Source organism: Mirounga angustirostris, unplaced genomic scaffold (genome assembly GCF_029215605.1).
Source record: "Mirounga angustirostris isolate CCGP_5_RB_7025 unplaced genomic scaffold, mMirAng1.0.hap1 SCAF_13, whole genome shotgun sequence".
Lineage (NCBI taxonomy): Eukaryota > Metazoa > Chordata > Mammalia > Carnivora > Phocidae > Mirounga > Mirounga angustirostris.
In genome coordinates, this window is record NW_026991721.1 from 79,898,673 (window position 1) to 79,921,216 (window position 22,544).

Sequence of the window (22,544 nt, forward strand, 5' to 3'; positions counted from 1 at the left end):
GATTTGGATTTCCCTGATGGCTAATGATGATGAACATTTTTTCATGTGTCTGCAGTGTCTGTTAGCCATTTGTATGTCTGCTTCAGAGAAGTGTCTGTTCATCTCTTCTGCCCACTTTTTGACTTGATGATTTGTTTTTTGGGTGTTGAGTTTGAGAAGTTCTTTATAGGTTTTGGATACCAGCCCTTTATCTGTAGTGTCATTTGCAAATATCTTCTCCCATTCTGTGGGTTGCCTCTTTGTTTTGTTGACTGTTTCCTTTGCTGTGCAGAAGCTTTTTATCTTGATGAAGTCCCAAAAGTTCATTTTTGCTTTTGTTTCACTAGCCTTTGGAGATGTATCTTGAAAGAAGTTGCTGTGGCCGATGTCAAAGAGGTTACTGCCTATGTTCTCCTCTAGGATTTTGATGGATTCCTGTCTCACATTGAGGTCTTTCATCCACTTTGAGTTTATCATTGTGAATGGTGTTAGAGAATGGTCGAGTTTCATTCTTCTGCATGTAGCTGTCTAATTTTCCCAGCACCATTTATTGAAGAGACTGTCTTTTTTCCATTGCATGGTTTTTCCTGCTTTGTCAAAGATTATTTGACCATAGAGTTGAGGGTCCATATCTGGGTTCTCTATTCTGTTCCAATGGTCTGTGTGTCTGTTTTTGTGCCAGTACCATGCTGTCTTGGTGATCACAGCTTTGTAATATAGCTTGAAATCAGGCAACGTGATGCCCCCAACTTTGTTTTTCTTTTTCAACATCTCCTTGGCGATTCGGGGTCTTTTCTGATTCCATACACATTTTAGGATTGTTTGTTCCAGCACTTTGAATAATGTCATTGGAATTTTGATTGGGATAGCATTGAAGGTATAGAATGCTTGGGTAGCATAGATATTTTAACAATGTTTATTCTTCTGATCCATGAGCATGGAATATTTTTCCATCTTTTTGTGTCTTCTTCAATTTCTTTCATGAGTGTTCTGTAGTTCCTAGAGTATAGATCCTTTACCTCTTTGGTTAGGTTTATTCCTGGGTATCTTATGGTTTTTGGTGCTATTGTAAATGGAATCGTTTCTTTAATTTCTCTTTCTACAGTTGCGTTGTTAGTGTATAAGAAAGCAACTGATTTCTGTGCATTGATTTTGTATCCTGCCACATTACTGAATTGCTGGATGAGTTCTAGTAATTTGGAGGTGGAGTCTTTTGGGTTTTCCACATAAAGTATCATGTCATCTATGAAAAGAGAGAGTGTGACTTCTTCTCTGCCAATTTGTTTCTTTTTGTTGTCTGATTGCTGTTGCTAGGCCTTCTAGTACTATGTTGAACAACAGTGGTGAGAGTGGGCACCCTTGATGTGTTCGTGATCTTAAGGGAAAGGCTCTCAGCTTTTCCCCATTGAGTATGATATTTGCTGTGGGTTTTTCATAGATGGATTTTATGAGCTGGAGGAATGTTCCCTCTATCCCTATACTCTGGAGAGTTTTAATCAGGAAAGGATGTTGTATTTTGTCAAATGCTTTTTCTGCATCAATGGAGAGGACCATATGGTTCTTCTCTCTCCTCTTATTAATGTGTTCTATCACACTGATTGATTTGCGAATGTAGAACCACCCTTGCATCCCAGGGATAAATCCCACTTGGTCGTGGTGGATGATCCTTTTAATGTATTGTTGGATCCTATTAGCTAGGATTTTGTTGAGGATGTTGGAATCCATATTCATCAGGGATATCGGTCTGAAATTCTCCTTTTTGATGGGGTCTTTGCCTGGTTTGGGGATTAAGGTAATGCTGGCCTCATAGAATGAGTTTGGAAGTTTTCCTTCTGTTTCTATTTTCTGAAACAGCTTCAGTAGAATAGGTATTATTTCTTCTTTGAATGTTTGGTAGAATTCACCAGGGAATCCATCAGGCCCTGGACTCTTATTTTTTGGGAGGTTTTTGATCACTGCTTCAATCTCGTTACTGGTTATTGGCCTATTCAGGTTGTCAATTTCTTCCTGTTTCAGTCTTGGCAGCTTATAGGTTTCCAGGAAGGCCTCCATTTCATCCAGATTGCTCAATTTATTGGCATATAGTTGTTGATAATAATTTCTAATAATTGTTTCTATTTCCTGGATGTTAGTCGTGATTTCTCCCCTTTCATTCATGATTTTACTAATTTGGGTCCTTTCTCTTTTCTTTTGGATAAGTCTGGCCAGTGGTTTATTGATCTTATTAGTTCTTTCAAAGAACCAACTTCTAGTTTCATTGATCTGATCTACTGTGTTCCTGGTTTCTAATTCATTGATTTCTGCTCTAATTTTAACTATTTCTCTTCTAATGTGTGGCTGAGGTGTCTTTTGTTGCTTTTTCTCTAGTTCTTTAAGGTGTAGAGTTAGTTGGTAAATTCGGGATTTTTCTGTTTTTTTGAGTGAGGCTTGGACGGCTATGTATTTCCCCCTTAGGACCGCCTTTGCAGTATCCCATAGGTTTTGGACCAATGTGTTTTCATTCTCATTGATTTCCATGAATTGTTTAAGTTATTCTTTGGTTTCTTGGTTGACCCAAACATTCTTGAGCAGAGTGGTCTTTAGCTTCCAAGTGTTTGAATTTCTTCCAAATTTTTTCTTGTGATTGAGTTCCAGTTTTAGAGCATTGTGGTCTGAGAATATGCAGGGAATAATCTCAATCTTTTGGTATCAGTTGAGACCTGATTTGTGACCCAGTATATGGTCTATTCTGGAGAAAGTTCCATGTGTGCTCAAGAAGAATGAGTATTCTGTTGTTTTAGGGTGGAATGTTCTGTAAATATCTATGAGGTCCATCTGGTCCAATGTATCATTCAAAGCTCTTGTTTCCTTGTTGATTTTCTGCTTAGATGATCTGTCCATTGCTGAGAGTGGAGTATTGATGTTTCCTACAATTAACATATTGTTATCAATATGACTCTTTATTTTGGTTAACAGTTGGCTTATGTCGATGGCTGCTCCCATGTTGGGGGCATAGATATTTACAATTGTTAGATCTTCTTGTTGGATAGACCCTTTAAGAATAATATAGTGTTCTTCTGTGTCTCTTATTACAGACTTTAGTTTAAAATCTAATTTGTCTGATATAAGAATTGCTACCCCAGCTTTCTTTTGAGGTCCGCTGGCATGGAAGATAGATCTCCATCCCTTCACTTTCAGTCTGGATGTATCTTTAGGTTCAAAATGAGTCTCTTATAGAGAGCATATGGATGGGTCCTGTCTTTTTATCCAATCTGCAACCCTGTGCCATTTTATGGGAGCGTTTAGGGAGAGTGATTATTGAAAGATATGAATTAATTATCATCATGTTGCCTGTGAAGACGTTGTTTTTATAGATTGTCCCTGTAAATTTCTGTTGTAGATCACTCTTGGGGTCTTTCTCCCTTTATAGAACCCCCTTAATATTTCTTGCAGGGCCGGCTTAGTGGTCACATATTCTTTCAACTTCTGCCAGTTGTGGAAGCTCTGCATCTCTCCATCCATTCTAAATGAAAGCCTTGCTGGATAAAGTATTCTTGGCTGCATGTTCTTCTCATTTAGTACCCTGAATATGTCTTGCCAGGCCTTTCTGGCTTGCCAGGTCTCTGTGGATAGGTCTGACATTATTCTGATGTTCCTTCCTCTGTACATAAGGAATCTCTTCCCCCTAACTGCCCTTAAGATGGTTTCCTTGGTTCTAAGATTTGCAAGTTTTACTATTACATGCTGGGGTGTTGGCCTGTTTTCCTTGATCTTAGGAGGGGTCCTCTCTGCCTCTAGGACTTGAATGTTTGTTTCATTCCCCAGATTAGGGAAGTTCTCAGCTACGATTTGCTCACATACATCTTCTAGTCCTCTCTCTCTCTCCACTCCCTCCAGGATTCCAATGATTCTGACATTGGAACACCTCATGGTGTCACTTAATTCTCTGATTCTATTTTCATGGATTCTGAGTTGTTTTTCCCTGGCCTCCTCTTTTCCCTTCTTATCTATTATATTGTCTTCCAGGTAGCTTATTCTCTCTTCTGTCTCAGTTACCCTAGCTGTTAGATTATCTAGATTGGATTGGATCTCATTGATAGCATTTTTAAGTTCTGCCAATTCACCTTTTATTTCTGCCCTTAGAGACTCTGTGTTGCCATTAATTGATTTCTCCATTCTAGCCATTGTCTTCACAATTGCTAGCCTGAATTCCATCTCCTACATCTTGGTTATATCTGCATCCATTTGTATATCTGCAGCATAAGTCGTAATCTCTGAGTCTTTTCTGTTTTGGGGGCTCCTCCTCCTAGTCATTCTGTTGATGGGTGTTTGAGGGAATGTATAGAGTCCAAATTATTGACCAGAACCCAAGCAAGATGCACCTGTTTTCTTGGGACCTTAGGGTTGCTGGCCTCTTGTTTTCCCAGCCTGTCTTCTGCGGGAGGGGCCTGCTGCGCTGTTACTCAAGGAACCCTGTTTGGGTGGAGTTGCCCTGCGCCCCTGTGGTGGGGGATGGGCTCAGTGGAAATCAGTTTTGGGGGCTTTTGTTCCCTGGCGCCTTTCCCTGGTGGCTTTCCGCGTCTATTCCGCGAGTCAGAGCAGAAGAGACCTTTCCAACCCTCTGCCTCAGAGCAGAAAGACTGCAGTCTGTTCTTCAGTGAGCTCTCCAGGTCACACCATCTCCGTTTCTGTCCGTGCTGCTATAAAAAGCAGCGTCCTGGGTTGTGCGCCCCTCCGCAGCCCTCCCAGTCCTGCCTCCAGGTCAGGGCATGTCTCTGCCCTTTGTGCTTCTAAAATTGCCAGCCGCTCCCAGTTCGCACGCGCGACTCCACTGCTCGGGGTTTCCACCCCAGGGGTTGCAGTTCACCCGCATGACCCCAGCACACTGGGTTTCCCTCTCAGAGTCTGCAGTTCGCGTGCGCACAACCATCGCTCTGGGTTTCTGTCCGGGGGGGCTGCAGTTCGTTTGCGCACGACCCCGCTGGTCTGGTTTTCCACCCTGGGGGCTGCCCTAAAGTCCTTTCCCGACGCTATCGGTCTGCGAGTCTGTGCCCCGTCCACAGCGTGTGAGGCTGTCACTCACCCGTGGTGTAGGATCCCCACATCCAGGCACCCTCCCGCTGCCGTTTATCCTCCGATATCTGCCCACAGAATCACGGCTCTCCACTTCGTACCTCAAAACCAACTGCCTGCGATATACTTTTTGTAGAGATTCAGATCTTACATCTCAGGCTGGTTTCGTGGGTGCTCAGAGTGGTCTGGTAGATATCCACCTCAATTCCGGCGACCAGTTGAAATAGGGTCCCCTACTCCTCCGCCATCTTTCCCCCCGCCCCCTGAATCAATTTTGGCCCTTCTAATAAGGGTATAGTATTTTGTTTTAATTTGAAATTCCTTAATGATTTATGATGATGACCATCATTTATGATGATGACATTTTCATATGTTTATTCATCATTTGTATGTCTTGTTGGTGAGGTGTCTGTTGATCTTTTGTCCATTTTTAAGGTGTTTTTTTTTTTTCCTTACTGTTGAGTTTTAAGTGTTATTTGTATATTTTGATGTCAGCCCTTTATCGGGTTTATGTTTTGCAAAGATTTCCTTTTACTTTGTGGTTTGTCTTTTCATTTTCTGAATACTGTCTTTTTCAGAACAGATTTTTTGTTGTTGTTAATTTTAATAAAATTAATATTTCTGTTCATGGGCTGTGCTTTTGGTATTGTATCTAAAATTTTATCACTAAACTCACGGTCACCTAGATTTTTTTCTATGTTGCCTCTAGAAGCTATAGTTGTTGTTGTTTTTAATTAAAAAAAAGAAGATATAGTTTTGCATTTTACATTTAAATCTGTGATCCACCCTATTCATTTTTGTAAAAGGTGTTAGTCTAGATTTTTTTTTTTTTTTACATGTGGATATCCAGGTGTTCAAACACCATTTGTTGAAAAGACTACACTTTTTCCATTGAATTACCTTTGCTCTTTTGTTGAAGATCAGTAGAGTATATTTTTGTGTGTCTATTTTTGGGCCACTACTGATCTATTCATTTATTTTTTTACCAATCCTAAACTGTCTTGATCACTGTAGCTTTATAAGCAAGTCTTAAATCTGGGTAGTATGAGTCTTTTGACATTGTTCTTTTCAGGATTGTGTTGGCTATTCTGGGTCTTTTACCTTTTCATGTGAACTTCAGAATCAGTTTGTTGACATCCATAAAATGACTTACTGAGATTCTGATTGGTGTTATAAGTTAAATTGTTTTTCCATCAAATATACATTGAAGTCCTAACCCCTGGAAATGGTGAATGTGACTTTATTTGAAAATAGGGTCTTTGTCAATGTAATCAAGTTAAGATAATGTTATTAGGGTGGGCTGTAACCAATAAGATTGATGATCAAAGTAGAAGAGGAAATTGGACACATGGATAGACATGTGAGAGGGAAGACGCTGCAAAGATATACAGGGAGAAAATGGCCCTATGACGAGCTATATTGCTGCAAACCAAAGAATGTTCAGGGTTATAAGAAGCTGAAGAGACAAGGAAGGATACACTTCTAGACTAGGTTTTGGAGGGAAGATGGCCCTTTCAACACTTCGATTTCAGACCTTCAGCCTGCATAACTGTAAGAGAATAAATTTCTGTTGTTTTAAAACATCCAGTGAATGGTACTTTGTTACAGCAGCTCTAAGAAATTAATACAATTGAGATTGCATTAATGCTATACATCAAAGTAGGAAAAACTGATATCTTAATGATATTGAATCTTCCTATTAATGAATATTGAATATCTTCTCTCCACTAATTGAGATCATTGATTTCTTTCATGAATATTTTGTAGTTTTACTCATATAGATCTTGTACATATATTATAATATTTATACCTAAATATTTAATTTTTTTGATCAATGTAAATGCTGTTTGTAATTTCAAATCCCAGTTGCTCATGCTTAGTATATAGGGAAACAATTGACTTTTGTATATTAACCTTCTATCCTGAAACCTTGGCTATAATTGCTTATTCTAAGACTATTTTGTCAAGTCTCCATGATTTTCTATATAGACGATCATGTCACCTGTGAACAAAGATAATTTTATTTCTTCCTTCCGAATCCATGTAACTTTTCTTTCTTTTATTTATTTATTTTTTATCTTATTGCATTAGGTAAGCTGCTGGTATTATGTTGAATAGGAGTAATGAGAGAAGACATCCATGCCTTGCTCCTGAGGAAGGTGAACAGAATTTGCTACTCCAAAATATGTCTCTTTGACATGAGGATTATCTTGAGCTTGTTATTTTTAAAAAAGAGCAGATACAGGAGAAACTCTGAAAACTGAGTAAAAGTTACCCTTTCATAAGGAAAATTTACATTTATAATGGAAATCTTTATTTGTAAAGGTATCTTCCTGTCTTTCAGGATAAGAAGGATAACTAAGTTTCTAGGAAATCTTATCAATGGAGAAGACAAGGACTTAAATCTGCATAATAACCTTAGTCCTATTGACTTTGCTATTTCTGGTAACCTCCCATAACTACACCACTTTTAGGTTAGTCTTCATTTATTTTTTTGTCATTATTATGGATAATATTTAGTGCTTTTTTTTCATGCATAGTAGTTTTTTATTGGATTGCAGACATCGTGAATTTTATATTTTATAGTGTTAGTGTTCTATTCCAAGCATAATCTTGAACTTTGTTCTGGATCACAATTAAGTTACTTGAAAACATTTTGTTCTTTCTAGACTTTGCTTTTAAAATTTGTTGGGTGGAATTGCATAATTTCTGAGTGTAGGTTTGAGTATTCCCAACTATGGAGATAAGACCCTTCTGTGTTTCCAATGCCCTATGAATGAATAGTGAGGTTTTCTAGTCTGACCAGTAAGACTAGTTAATATTCCTTCCTTTTTGTGAGTTCTGGGCACTGTTATCTTTTTGTTTTGGTGATCTTTTAGTGACCTTGACTAGTTTTCTTACATGCACTGAGTAGTGCGCAGCCAAGTGCCCAAAGGAGACCCTTTGCAGATCTCTGGGAGTTTCATCTCTGAACATCTGTCTCCTCTCTAGAACTCAATTCTGTGAACTCTGTCTTGGTCTCCCCAGACTGTCAGCTCCATCTCTGCAACGCAGGGGCTTAGCCAGTCTCTGCCCGGTTTCTGTCATTTTGCATTGCAGCCTGGCAACATCCTTGGGGTAGTAACCGGCGTCTACTCTAGAGCTCATCTCCTTGTTTTATATATCCCAGATATCATTATTCCATGCTGCCTTCTATATTTATATTTAAATATAAATACATTTATATGTAAATAATAAATGTATTTTAAATAAATAAATAAATATAAATACATTTAAATTTAAATACTTATATATTTAATACATTTTTATATATTTAAATAAATATATATTTAAATTTAAATATGTATATATTTAATATATTTATAACCATATAGTTTAAATATAACTATAAATAAATTAACTATAAATAAATAAAAAATATTTATTTCATGTCTGTCCACTTTTTCATTATTTTAGTCAGGAGAGAAAGTCAAACCCTGCTACTTTATCTTGCCAGAAGGGCATCTCCTCAAAGTCTACAATTAGTTTTGAAAAGCAACAATAGGTTAATTTGGTAGGTGGATAGAATATGAAGATAGATGGATAGATATGTGGTACAGCATGTATAATAGAATGTTAATGATAGAATCTGAGTTTGAGTATGTGATAGCTCACTATACAATTATTTCAACTTCTAATGCTTGAAAAAAATTAAAGTTAGAGGGAAAATGTTATGCCCTAGATTTGGATAGATCTGGCCCACCCACTGAGTACCCTGCAGAGATTACTTGGGCAAATCATTTTTCATTTTGAAGAAGTGCTGTAGACAGGTGAGAGTGGAGGGCAAATCTGACTGCTGAAGCATTTTGCTGCATCTCTTCTAAGGGGGAAGATCTGAGGGATAAAGGTGTGTGACTCTATCTCCGTTCCCATGAGCTCCTGTTGGACCTGCAATTCCCATGAGCTCCTGTTGGACCTGCATAATGGTCCAAATGCACTTCATCTCTCTGGCCAGGCAACCTGCCAGTCTAGCAAAGGGAAAGTAACAATCTGGCGAAGCAGAAGGTATAACTCAGAAGGTCATTTGCAAGGAAGGGTATGTATGGGCTGTTAAGTTTCTTTCTGCTGCCCCTCATAGAAAATTGTAATATGTCTTGCTCCTTGATGCCTGGGCTGAGCTTTTTTTTGCTTGTTTTCACCATAAACTGCTTTTAAATGTATTGAAGGCAACAATAAAATATTTCCAATTGGGGTTTTGAAATGGTTTTGGGTGGCCTGCTTTGGGGGGTCAAATTCAGAGTTCCCATTGAAACAATACAATCTCCGAATCCCCCTAATGGTTTGGCAAATGAAGGCAATAAAAGGACAAAAGTTAAAAGCCAGCAGTGCCTTGGGCAGCCATGTGACAGTCATCATGAGCTGGTTCAAAGCCACATTGATCTTTTGTCTGTTTATCTTAATGAGCTCACAGTCCTAGTGTACTAATGGGCCTATAAACCAATATATAGAGTGCCCCTGCTTTAAACTGGCTTTTCTAAAGGTTTCTATGAGACAGGGCAGCACAAAGCCAGGACCATCATTCCATAGTAATCTACAGATTCAAAACAATCCCAATCAAACTTCCCACAGTTGTATGCATGTGTGGTTGTAAATCTGACAAGTGGTTTCTAAAATTCATATGGAAATACAAAGTACAAAGAATAATCAAAGAATAAAAGTAATTTTAAAGAGCAAAACCAAATGACTCTTGTAGATATCAAGGTCTACTATAAAGCAATTCTTGTTTAGGCAGTAAATTGGTGGTGTAAGGATAGATATTCTGACCAAGGGAACAAAATAGAATCAAGAGGGAAATGTGTGAGTATACAATCACTTAATTTATGATAATAAGCATCATTCAATACAGTGGGGAAAATAATATTCTTTTAATACATGTTGCTGAGACAATCAGACATATATGTGAAGACCTTGGGCCTGCAAGTCAGAGACAGCTCCATACTCTCAGGTAAGTCTGATCCTTACCTTTCACCATAAACCATAGCAACAACAAAATGCCTATTCTGGGTGGATTGCAGACTCAATCTGAAAACCAGACAATAAAGCACTTAAGAAGCATACATAGGAGAACATCTTCATGATCTTAAAATAGAGAAAGATTTCCCAAAGACTACGCAAGATTTTTAAAAAGGAAAACAAGCAAAAAAGATGTCAATTTAAGTTATATTATAATTAAGAACTTCTGTTTGTCAAAAAATACTCAATTAAGAATGTGAAAAGATAACCCAGATATGCAATACTCATATCTGAAAAAGAGCTCATATCTAGAATATGAGCTAATTAAGAGGAAACACAGATGACCCTTAAAAATGGGCAAAAATTGGGCACCTGGGTGGCTCAGTTGGTTAAGCGACTGCCTTTGGCTCAGGTCATGATCCTGGAGTCCCGGGATCAAGTTCCTGCTCAGTGGGGAGTCTGTTTCTCCCTCTAACCCTTCCCCCCTTCTCATGTAAGCTCTCTCTCTCTCAAATAAATAAATAAAATCTTTTAAAAAAATGGACAAAAATCATGACAAGGCTCTTCATAAGAGAATACTCTTATGCTGATAGACATAAGAAAGTATCATAGTCTTTAGCCATCAGAGAAAAATATATGAAATATCACTAGGCACCTACCATAATGGTTCAGATAAAAAAACAAAAAAAACAAAAAACACAAGAATAGGAAGTAATCTTGTCTTGGACAGATCTGAGAATCAAAAAACTGGAGAAGAAAACCCAGCAAGGGGAACCCCGGTCTTTTTCTAAAGATTCTAGGGACACCTGGTCTTGTAAGTAGGGGCCTGCCCAGGCTGCACCTCATTATCCTTTGGGACACATCTTATGAAAGTTTCCTGCATTCTAAACACACCTCTGCATTATTAGGCAAATTACTTCACCAGGCCACTGCAGGCCATATAGTAGGACTTTCTATTGTGGACCTAATTGTCCTAGCACTGTGTATTGAAAAGACTATTCTTTAACCCACCATATTGAGTGATGTCTTTATCATAAATTAGGTAGTCCTGTACTCACACATCTCATTTTTGACTGTTTTATTCTTTAATCAGATTGTCTATCCTTGCATTAATAATATATTGACTACACCAAAATTGCTTTATTTTTTTAAGATTTTATTTATTTATTTGAGAGAGAGAGAGAGAGAGCAAGCATGCAAGCAGTGGGGAGGGACAGAAGGAGAGGGAGAGGGAGAAGCTGACTCCCTGCTGAGAAGGAAGCCTGATGTGGGGCTCCATCCCAGGACCTGGAGATCATGACCTGAGTTGAAGGCAAAGGCTCAACCAACTGAGCCACTCAGGTGCCCCCCCCAAATTTGCTTTATAATAGAAACTGAGTAAGTTTTATAATAGAAAAGAGTAAGTCGGGCACCTGGGTGGCTCAGTTGGTTAAAACGATTGCCTTCGGCTCATGTCATGATCCTGGAGTCCCAGGATTGAGTCCCGCATCGAGCTCCCTGCTCAGCGGGGAGTCTGCTTCTCCCTCTGACCTCCCCCTTCTCATGTTCTCTCTCTCTCTCTCATTCTTTCTCTCTCAAATAAATAAAATCTTAAAAAAAAAGAAGAAAAGAGTAAGTCATTTAGTTTCTGGGGGTTGGGGGGTTGAAGGTGCAGTCACGCATATTTCCCCAATAGTTAGGTAAGGGACTTTTAACAAGCAGTCAGACAAGAGACATATTGAAGCCTCTCTGGCATACTGAAGACCAGATCCCCTTGATATCAAAGGTCAGTGCTGTCTTTTTCACATGATCAAGTTTAGAGGCCACAGCACCTCCACTGAGATGTGTTTCAGTGGGTTGACTGATTTTCCCCAGAAGGATGACCTCTCTCACCACTCTGCTCAGTGGTCACAATGGACAATCAATCATTCAACTTAGCATAGCTCAATATGCACTCACCAAACACTGCCTAATCATTTTTTTAAAGATTTTATTTATTTATTTATTTATTTGTCTGTCTGTTTGTTTGTTTGTTTGTTTATCACAGAGAGAGAGCACAAGCGGGGGAAGCAGCAGGCAGAGGGAGGAGCAGGCTCCCTGCTGAACAAGGAGCCTGATATAGGACTCAATCCCAGGACCCCAAGACCACGACCCAAGCCAAAGGCAGGCACCCAACAGACCAAGCCACCCAGGCATCCCTAACACTGCCTAATCATGATCATTCTACTAAGAGTTATGTGTATGGGAAGAGGAAGGAGTGCTAAAGGATAGCATAAGCTACCTGCCCTGGTCTAGAGAATGAAACTAAATTAATAAATCCATCAAGCATCTAAATAACTCAAATCAGACTACAATTTATATAAAAAGAAATGGTTTATAGAAAAAACAATATAGGAATTCAAAGAAAGGTGCAATCAATGAGTAGTCATGACCATCTTCCTGAGCTCAGCCTTGAAGCATGGGTAAGATTTCAACAGTGAGAAACTGGCCAGTGTTGGGGTTACAGCATCTTAATCTCTGGAGAACCTCACACATTCTTGCTTCTCTACTAATCACGGAAGATGCTGAGTGGTGAATAATGGACTATAGCATAGTTCTATGGGAACCCACCTGCTCCTCCCATAAGAATGGTGTATTCAATCATACCCTGCCTCTGCTGGTCCTGTGCAGGATTGCAGTGGGTAAGCCTTTGCCTAGCATTTGCTGGCAGCATGGCAGAGTAGACTTATCAGTCCTACCTCATCTGCTCTGAAGTCCTGTCTCGTTTAGTATGAACAGCTGATGCAGTGAAGAAAGAGGATGAGGACACACCCATCCAGTGTCTCTATCACCCTTGACTTTGTCCTAAGTCCAAGTTCTTGGGAGAACAATGCCACTTAGCATGAGGATCACATGGAATGCCTTGCTGATGGGGAGATCTCACAGTGGAAGCAGACGTCGGTACCCATGAAGTTTTAACGCTCATTTTAAAGACATCCAGAATTACACTCCACATCAATAACTGAACTAGAACTACAATTCAAGACCCTGGATTCTTATCAAACAGACTTCATTCCTAAAATGCAACTAAATTCTTCCTGGTGAAAAGAAAGAACAAATTTGAGATCAGCTTGGATTTGTGGCCAAAGAAAAGGTGTTTTAGTTGCAAATTAAGAGGAGGAGAAGCATAACAATGTGTTTGGTAGGATTATGATCCAGGAAAATGGGTGTGGAGTAATGTCTATCAAGTGCTCCTTTGCCAGAGGCTTGTAGGGGTTCCATGGCTTGACTTGAGGTCATCAGAAATGGAGATGACCTGCATGGTAGCAGGTCCATCAGAGATACTGAGCAGCAATTTATTGCAAGAAGCATTGGGAAGCAACAAGCTTCTGGAACCAAGTACTAGTCTGCTTACCTTTTTGTCAGTGGCTTTGGAACAATCTTGTGGAAGGGACTCATGCCTAAGAACTGGGGCCAAGAGGAAGCATCAGGGAGTACAGTGGGTGATACTTGTTAGGATAACTGCAATTAGCCCCTCTGACAGCCCAGATCTTTATTTCCACTTATCATGCAAGGGTGTAGGATAAGTTAATAGGAACTAATTAGTGAGAAGGATAAAACAGGGCATTGGTAAGTAGAAAAACTATATAGAGGCTCAGAGAGGTAGAATTTACTTTTTTTAAAATAACTGAACTGTGTGTAATTAGAAGAAAAATACACCAGTACTTTTCTACTTTGCTATTACCAAAGAACTTCTGTTAAACTCCCAGTTATATGGGATCTCCTCAGAAGTACTGATAAATGACAATTTCTCAAGTAGTTTACCATGTCCCTTAGTCTCCTGCAGTTGGCAGGAGATAGCTCAGATGTCTTCTAAGACAATGTGGAATTGGTGGCAAGATTGCTGGGATTAAATTCTTTAGGGACTCTTAATCTCAATGCCATGAATATAGAAATATAAATAATACTTCCCACTTTGGAGACAATGAAGGGTTTGTGCAAGGCAGGACCTAGTAACCTAGGTGTCTCCATGAGGTCACCAAATACTTTTAATAATCAAGCAAAAATCCTTCCATCCTCTATTTTAATTATTGTGCAAAGTCCAATGCTCAGCTCTCAACACTTTTGTGAATTCCCCTTTTTTCCCTCTCTGGTTTCCTCTTCCTTCAGAATCCTTCCTCTCTACGCTTTATCTATCATTTTAATTTCTTTGCTTCCCTCTACTCTCTGACATACTGAACATGGAATTTAATATCCTCAATGTGGCATTTAACTTGCTTTTTCCAAAACAACGATACATAAGACAATTATGTGTAGAGAATTTTACTGAGGATTAGAGAATCTCAGAGGAGGATTATAACATAACCAAGCTAATGAACTAACTAAATTAATTATTTGATAAATAATGTTATGTATTAGACATTCTTATATTTAACAGTCCTGTAGTCATTTCTTCTACCAAGATTTTCACACCAGAAACAAATCCCAGTCTCCTCCCACATTCTTGAACTTTCTCAAATTCTTCATTTTAAGTAAAAGACTGAACATGAACAACTTACATTTCTAATTAAAAATCTAGAAAAATAACAAAAAAGTATTCTTACAAAAGTTAAAAGAGAAGAGGTTTGAACACAAAATCAGAAACAAATGATGTAAAAAAAAAGAAAAATCAGCTCTAATTAATAAATCAACAAATAAACCATTGACCATTGAAAAGAATGGAAGGATGTATATATAAAACAAGTGACAGAGAAAATCTTAAAATTGGCTATTTGTATACCACTACAAAAGAAAAAGTGAAATATATAATGTCTCAGGAAATTACAGGTTCTGCAAATTTATCCCAGCAGAGATAGAAAGTTTAAACAGATTAATTTTAATAAAATAAATATAGAAAGTTATCCAGATCCTACCCGCCCCCCCAACACACACACACACACACACACACGGCACCAGGCCCCAATGCTTTCATAGGTGAGTTCCACCAAACCTTCAAAGAATCGATAGTTCCAATGCTAAATAAATTGTTCCAACCAATGAATGTGAAGTAAATATTTAAATTATTTATGAAGCAAGTATAACATTTATATAAACCTGGTAAACATAGAAGAGAAGGAAAACTGTAGACTAATATCACAAATATTGATTCAAAAATTAAAATAACATATTAAAGAATCCAAAACCAGCACTTGCTTCAAGATCTAAACTAAAAGACTCATTTGCTATAAGATTAGATTAGGTAAATGAATTTTATTATTTTAAAAATAAATCTTGTTAATATATGTATCCATATATAATTTTGATAATGATATCTCTAAAGATGGTATGATTTAAAGACAGATTTAAATATAACAAATCTAATGTATCCTCTCTTGTTTTCCCTCCAGGTTTTTTTCATGGAAGACAGATTATCACGGTGGTTAGTAATATGGTCTCTGGGTTCCTAATCTCAGTCCTACTATGCACTACCTCTGTGACCTTAGAAATTTTACTTGCCCTCCAGAAGACTTAGTTTTCTCATCTGCTAAAATGGTGCCAGTAATAGATACACCTCCTGGAGTTGTGGTGATAAGCCAATGAATAATGGATATAAAGAACACAGAACAGAGCTTGCCAGGTAATAAGAACTCAGTACATTCTTGTTATTAGTCTATCAGTCATCACTTAATATATTCCAAAGCTTTAAGACCAGGCTTTGGCTACAATGTTCCCCTGTCCAATCTTCCTTCCTCCACATTTTTCTTAGAACTTGCTATAAAGTCTATCAAGGTACGAAATACCTCCTGCAATTTCAGTTTCATGGCTTCAGAACAGCTTGGTGTCAGAAACCTCAAAGCTGCTGGCTCTGAGCAGCTCTCTCCAAGCTTTAGTTCTTATAGGTTCTTCTGACGTTTCTTCCACATGAAGAAGGAGAAAAAAAAATCTATGTGGGGCATACTTAAGCTGATAATTTAAACTCTATAATTAAAGAAGAGAGAAATTGATACCCTTAAAAAGAGTGTATTGAATATTTAAATGCAAGCTGCCTCCCCCCTCAGCAATGGCTGGAAACTTTACAACTTGTCTCTGTTTAAATAATTTCTGTTTTTAAAAATCCAAGCTTTAATGAAACAGAGCATTTTGAATAACAATATTTAATATGATATTCTAATGTAAATTTATTTCCTAACTTATTGTTAGGAATCCAGAGGCCTTTATTTTTATTTTATTTTATTTTATTATTTTATTTTATTTTATTAAAGACTTTGTTTATTTGAGAGAGAGAGAGTGCTAAAGAAAGAGAGAACAAGCACAAGTGGGGGGCAGAGGGAGAGAGAGAAGCAGGCTCCCCGCTAAACAGGAAGCCAGATGTGGGACTTGATCTCAGGACCCTGGGATCATGACCTGAGCCGAAGGCAGACGCCTAACCAAATGAGCCACCCAGGCACCACAGGCCTTTATTTTTAGAACTAAAACAAGGCAGGGGATTTCTTGCCTCCCATTTTTCCACTATAACCTTGCTTTCTGGCTCTTTCTTCCCTGGCCTTTGAAATTATCACTTTCCTGCACATTTCTTATTTGAAGTTCTCTGGTCTTGGTGTAAATCAGAGCATTCCCCATCATCTCTCTGATGTTTTCCTAGAAGGAAAGAATGATCCTTCCCCCAGCCATCTCCCTATCCCAAGGAGAGGGTATGCCACTGGGCTAGGATACAAAATACTGCCCCCCCGCCAGCCCATCTGTCTGCATTCTTTCCCACTGTCCCTCCAGGAGCCAGGAGTCCTAGGGAGGGCACCTGCCTTGTTATCTCTATCTTTCTCTTCTCCTCAGCTCCTCCCCTAGCAAGGCTCTCAACCTGAAGGGCCTGAGTCTTTTCTGTGATCTCAACAGAGCTCATAGCCACACACACGTGTGCACACACAGACACACACATACACACACGCATACACACACCCTCTTGCTCCTTTCGATTGATTTCACTATCAAGAATGAGTGCTGTCTCCAAATGGGCTCTTATCTTTGACAACAGTATCCACTTCATGGGGAACTTTAAAACACTTTGTTTCATTTGACTCAGCAAAAACACTAAGTGGGTAGACAGGGAAGGGGTTACTACTCTCATTTAAAAGATGAGCAAAGTGATACTTAGGAAAGTTAATGTGGATGGCCTCAGGCTACAAGATTAATTATTGACAGAACTGAAACCAAGAAACTAGGTCTTTCTTCTAACTTAAAAATAAAATGTAAATAATATCATTCTGGACTTAACACCCAAAAGTCTGAGGTGTCTTTTAGGCTTCTTGAATTTTCACAAGAAGTGGAGGTGATTTTCCCCTGCACACAGAATTTGCAGGAACCCTCACTGGAAACGATATTGCCCTCTTCTGGGAAAGGAGAAAATACTGTTTGAGGGGCTGGATGGTCTTCTTCTGGCATCCTGGGGTCAGGTATCTCAAGCAAAAATTTCATAAGTCCCCCTCTGACTCTCAGAATTTACCCACTTTGAACATGGATACCTGACTGATAACCAGTATCACATGAACGTTTTTAAACCAGTCCATGAGACCTCTTGGCTAAAGCTTCCTTTGGACCAAATACAACTGGAAATAGTCCTAAAATTTATCTTCTTGCTTCAAACATAAGCCAACTTCTGACCCACTCTTGATGGAATCTGTATTTGAGGATCTAGTCTTGCCCATGTTCTAGCAAGCAAATGGGCTGTGCCCCAGAGTCACATTCAGAAGCTCTGGCTATGGAGTCTCTGGTGCCGACTCCCTGGATGTAATTTTGCTGCCAGCTTGTTCCAACAGAACTGACCTCTATGTGGAAACATCCTAATCATCACTTGTGTTCATGCTTATTGCAAGTGAATTAAAAAATGTCAGGTATATAGTCCACTCCACGGCTGTGGCATGGTGCTAATTTGAGAGTCACAGAGAGATGAAGACTGATGACTTTGGTCCCATGTATAGTGATACAAACTGGCAGGCTCCATCTTGTAGCCAATCTCAATATGTAGCCACTTGTCCCAAAAATGAGGTCTCTGGATTGCCTCACCTCGTCTCCAGGACCAATTTTGGATGCAACACAAAGTCTAAGATTCTACCGGTTGCAGCTACATGCCTATAGGTTAAGCATGAGTGGCTCACCATGTGATCTTGGCCTGGACCAGAAACATGACTATCACTCAGTCTATGAGCCCCCCGGCTCTACCATGGTCCCAATTCTCATGCCTGTGTTTGTGCCCTGAACCCTGTTTAGTGAATATCCTAATGCCTCAGAGTTTTCCTAGTCTTGAGATCCAGGCTCGCCTGAGAACTGAGTCCTCCATTCCAGGCTAGTATCTGAAGTTCCATGTGGAGAGAACTTCCTGATGCCAATGTCCTGTGCCTTCAGTCCCCAACTCTATTGTATACTAGATATTCCTTTGCTATTTCTTCTTGACTCCACTTGCCCTGACTTCTACCAGGCCCACCATTGCCATATCCACTTGGACACTATCTTGCTCAGCCAGTGGACTCCTCCATCTGTATCAGCAACTGACCACTCCTCGCTTGAGTGAGAGAGTCTGTGTTACAGTATCTTACTAAGCCCTCCCCTAAGTCTTGCTAGTCATGGTGAATTCCAAGGTAAGTTCTAATCAAATGGGATAGCAAGATAAAGTACACCTACCTCACTAGGTATTGGACAGTTACCTGGAGATTCTGTGGAATTACACATGACCCAAGAACTCTTGACATGCCCTAGTCCTGAACTGACATTTAAGATATTCTGACCCTTTTTTTTTTTTCTAGTAAAATTTAGATGAACAGACTGCCTGGAGACATCACAGTAGTCTGGGATTGTCTATACTGTACCCAAGACCTTGCATTTTCCCCTTATTCTATGCCTTTGAAGTTACCCATTTAATCTCAAAGAAGCTGTTAGGTTCACTGATCATCCACCCAAGAAAAACATCCATGAAGAATGAATAAAGAAGCATGGGCTTGGTTGAGTGACAGAAGACAATATAGGAACTGATGTTTGACAAAACTCTAATGACAACTCCAATAACAGGTCAGCAAAATTAGCATCTTCTCCACAAATATTGCAAATTATCTAACAAGTCTTGCCTGAATACTACCTGGAAAACAATTTCACACTAGAATAAACAAGGAGAGATTTAAAATGATAAATGCATTATATCATCCAGTTCCTAACCTGGGTCATGACATAAAGATAGGGAGGGGAGAAAAGTGGGAGGGAGGGAGGGAGGGAGGGAGGGAGGGAGGGAGGGAGGGACGAAGACAATCAATTCCATCAATGACTGCAGCTTGCTCTCCTTAGCAAAACGAGAAGAGGAGGTCTGATAATGGAAAGCTAATACTGAAGAATGGTATCCTGAAATGAAAAATGCCTAATGTGAAAACTCTGCTCAGTTGCAGACTTCTGACATGCAGACATCAACCAGTTTGGTTCTACTCAGTGAGCAGAGGAATGAGAAAAGCTATAGGAGAGCATTAGGAGAAGGGAAGACATATTAGTCACCAGGGGATCATTGTAAAATATAGAGAAAAACTTAAAAAACATAGTTATTCTTCAGTGAAAATACCACATTTCTCCATGAACTTGTTAGTTTCTTGCTTTAGCTTTCTGTGCAGCACCTTAAAAATACATTTAGTTTTCAGGATCAGAGAAAGAGGCAGGAAGAGGTACTTGTTTCTCAAAAATAAGGTTGGGCTGCTCCTATTTCTCTCTGCTGGATGATGGCTGTACATTCCACATTCATGCTAAACTGTTCAAAAGACAAAAATAAAACACTTTTGTTCCAAGATGATTGGGTTTTTATCACTTTAGACCCGAAGTGGCAAATATAAAAATTTCTTGACCATTGAAAATTGAAATTATATTGGCTTCACAGAAAACTGGTTATTCTAAAGTAACAATGGTAACAATGGGAAAGGGTCAAATGGTCTTCCAGGCAGTGGAAGATTGGCTACTAAACCAGAATGGCTTCACTGTGTAAGTGCCTTACAGAGATGGTGACACATAGCAGAAGCATGATGGATACAATGATTCCTGGAGTATAGGGTATTCCTTGGAAAATGCTCAGGATTCCTTGATACTCTTTATCTGTATTCCTCTGATGTTCTAATCTAATGGTCTTACCTATTTGTTTCCAGGGATACATCAGAGATGTGCTCTAAGTATCAATGATGTGTTAAGTCACTATCAAGGGCCTATTTGAGCATACATTACAACAAAATTTTGGGTGATTTCGAGGATTATACCAACTGCTGGTCTAATTCACAACAAGGACATTTCTAAAAGGGGAAAATGAAATTTACTAATCCAAACAAAGGAAATTTTTACTGAAAAGTGATATTAAAGTAGTTTCTGTTTGTGTGAACTATATTTTAGATTCTAACCTCCACAGGGCCAGAGACCACACTGGTCTAATATACCAGTGTATATCAGCACCACCCCTGTGCCTAGACCCTCCATAAATGCTTATTATCACCTCAATCCATCATAAGGATAAGCCATCTACTTTCCTTGCTATCTCTTTAATTCATGCTGATATTGAGTGCCAACCAAAAGATGACGGAACTTAGACTGGAGCTTCTCCTAAAAGAATTGGGGTCAGGGAGGACAAGGGCCAAATTAGGCCTAAGTCATTTTGGTGACAGGTGTGTTGGTGGGGATTCATGTTCCCACTAAAACTGAGAAAAGACCAGCTCCCTTCCAGTGGAGGGGTCCCACTGTGCAAAAAATGGGCCCAAGTAGAGACTGGGCATGTGGTATGACAGGGAAAGGGGATCATTTAATGGGATCTCTGAGCAACACAAACTACCAGATGCAAGCAAACAATATACAAAACAAAGTCAGAAAAATCAAGCGTATGTCAAGTGCTACAGTTTAACTTAATTTGAAATCAGTCTCTTAAATATTAGATTTGATTTGCTTTATGTACACATCACAAGTTTATAGTTATACGGAGAGGAGAGACTTGTAAAGGTGCACATGTGTGGCTAACTGATGAACCTTTAAGTAAGAGTGACTAAAGAAGCCTCACTTCTGGCCCTAAGAGAGTTAAGAGGTACCAGCCTTGACCTCCTGTCTACACAACGGGGAAATTGAACTATATATGTGAAGTAACAATATTTCCCAAGTTAGACAACACACAGTACAGAACTATGATGTCTGAGAGGAGATATTTTCTCTGGAGTCCCCTTCCTACCGGTGGCACAGGGAGAGGGAATCCCAGTGGGGCACAGGTGTTTCACTGAAGTAAGAAGCAATTGGAAGCCAAGGAGACAGGCTGTTGGAATTTGTAGGACAATGACATATGGGCTAATATCAAGAAACTTGACAAAACTCAAGGACACGTAATCCAATGGACACCACACTATGTTGCATTATAGTCAAGTTGCTGAAGAAAAATCATAAACAGAAAATCTTAAAAAAAGCAGGGCACAAAAACCACTATAAAGGGAGAAAACATTAAAATGTTTGCAGATTGCCATTAGAAACAATGTAAGCCCGGGGCGCCTGGGTGGCTCAGTCGTTAAGCGTCTGCCTTCAGCTCAGGTCATGATCCCAGGGTCCTGGGATCGAGCCCCGCATCGGGCTCCCTGCTCAGTGGGGAGCCTGCTTCTCCCTCTCCCACTCCCGCTGCTTGTGTTCCCTCTCTCGCTGTCTCTCTCGCTGTCAAATAAATAAAATCTTTAAAAAAAAAAAAAAAAAGAAACAATTCAAGCCCAAAGATAATGAAAGTGCGTTATTTAAAGTACTAAGAGGGGGGGCGCCTGGGTGGCTCAGTCGTTAAGCGTCTGCCTTCAGCTCAGGTCATGATTCCAGGTCGTGGGATTGAGCCCCGCATCGGGCTCCCTGCTTGGCGGGAAGTCTGCTTCTCCCTCTCCCACTCCCCCCGCTTGTGTTCTCTCTCTCGCTGTGTCTCTCTCTCTGTCAAATAAATAAATAAAATCTTTAAAAAAAAAAAAAGTACTAAGAGGGAAAAACAATGTGTTGGGTTTTTGTTGTTGTTTAAATATGTATATATTTATATTTATATATAAATTATATATAATTTTATATATCTTATTTTATTATTACATATTATATTTATTATTTTATTAATATATATAAATTTTTCTTTTGATTTTTCTTCATTGTTGGTTGTTAAAGAGTGTTAGTCAATGTCTATATATTTATGAACTTCTTAGCTTTCCTCCTGTTATGCATATGAATGGGATAAAATATTTGCAAAACATTAACCTGATAAGGGGTTAACATCCCAAATACATAAGGAAATCATCTCATACAACTGAATAGCAAATATATATATGAATAGCATATATATATATGATTAATAAATGGGCAGAGTAGCTGAATAAGCATTTGTCCAAAGAACATATACAAATGGCCAATGGGTACATAAGAAGATACTCAACATCACTAATCATCAGGGAAATGCAAATCAAAACCACAATAAGATATCACCTCACACCTGTTTGAATAGCTTTCATCCAAAAGATAAGAGACAAATAGTTGGCAGGTATGTGGAGAAAAGAGAGGTCTTGGGCACTGTAGGAATGTAAATT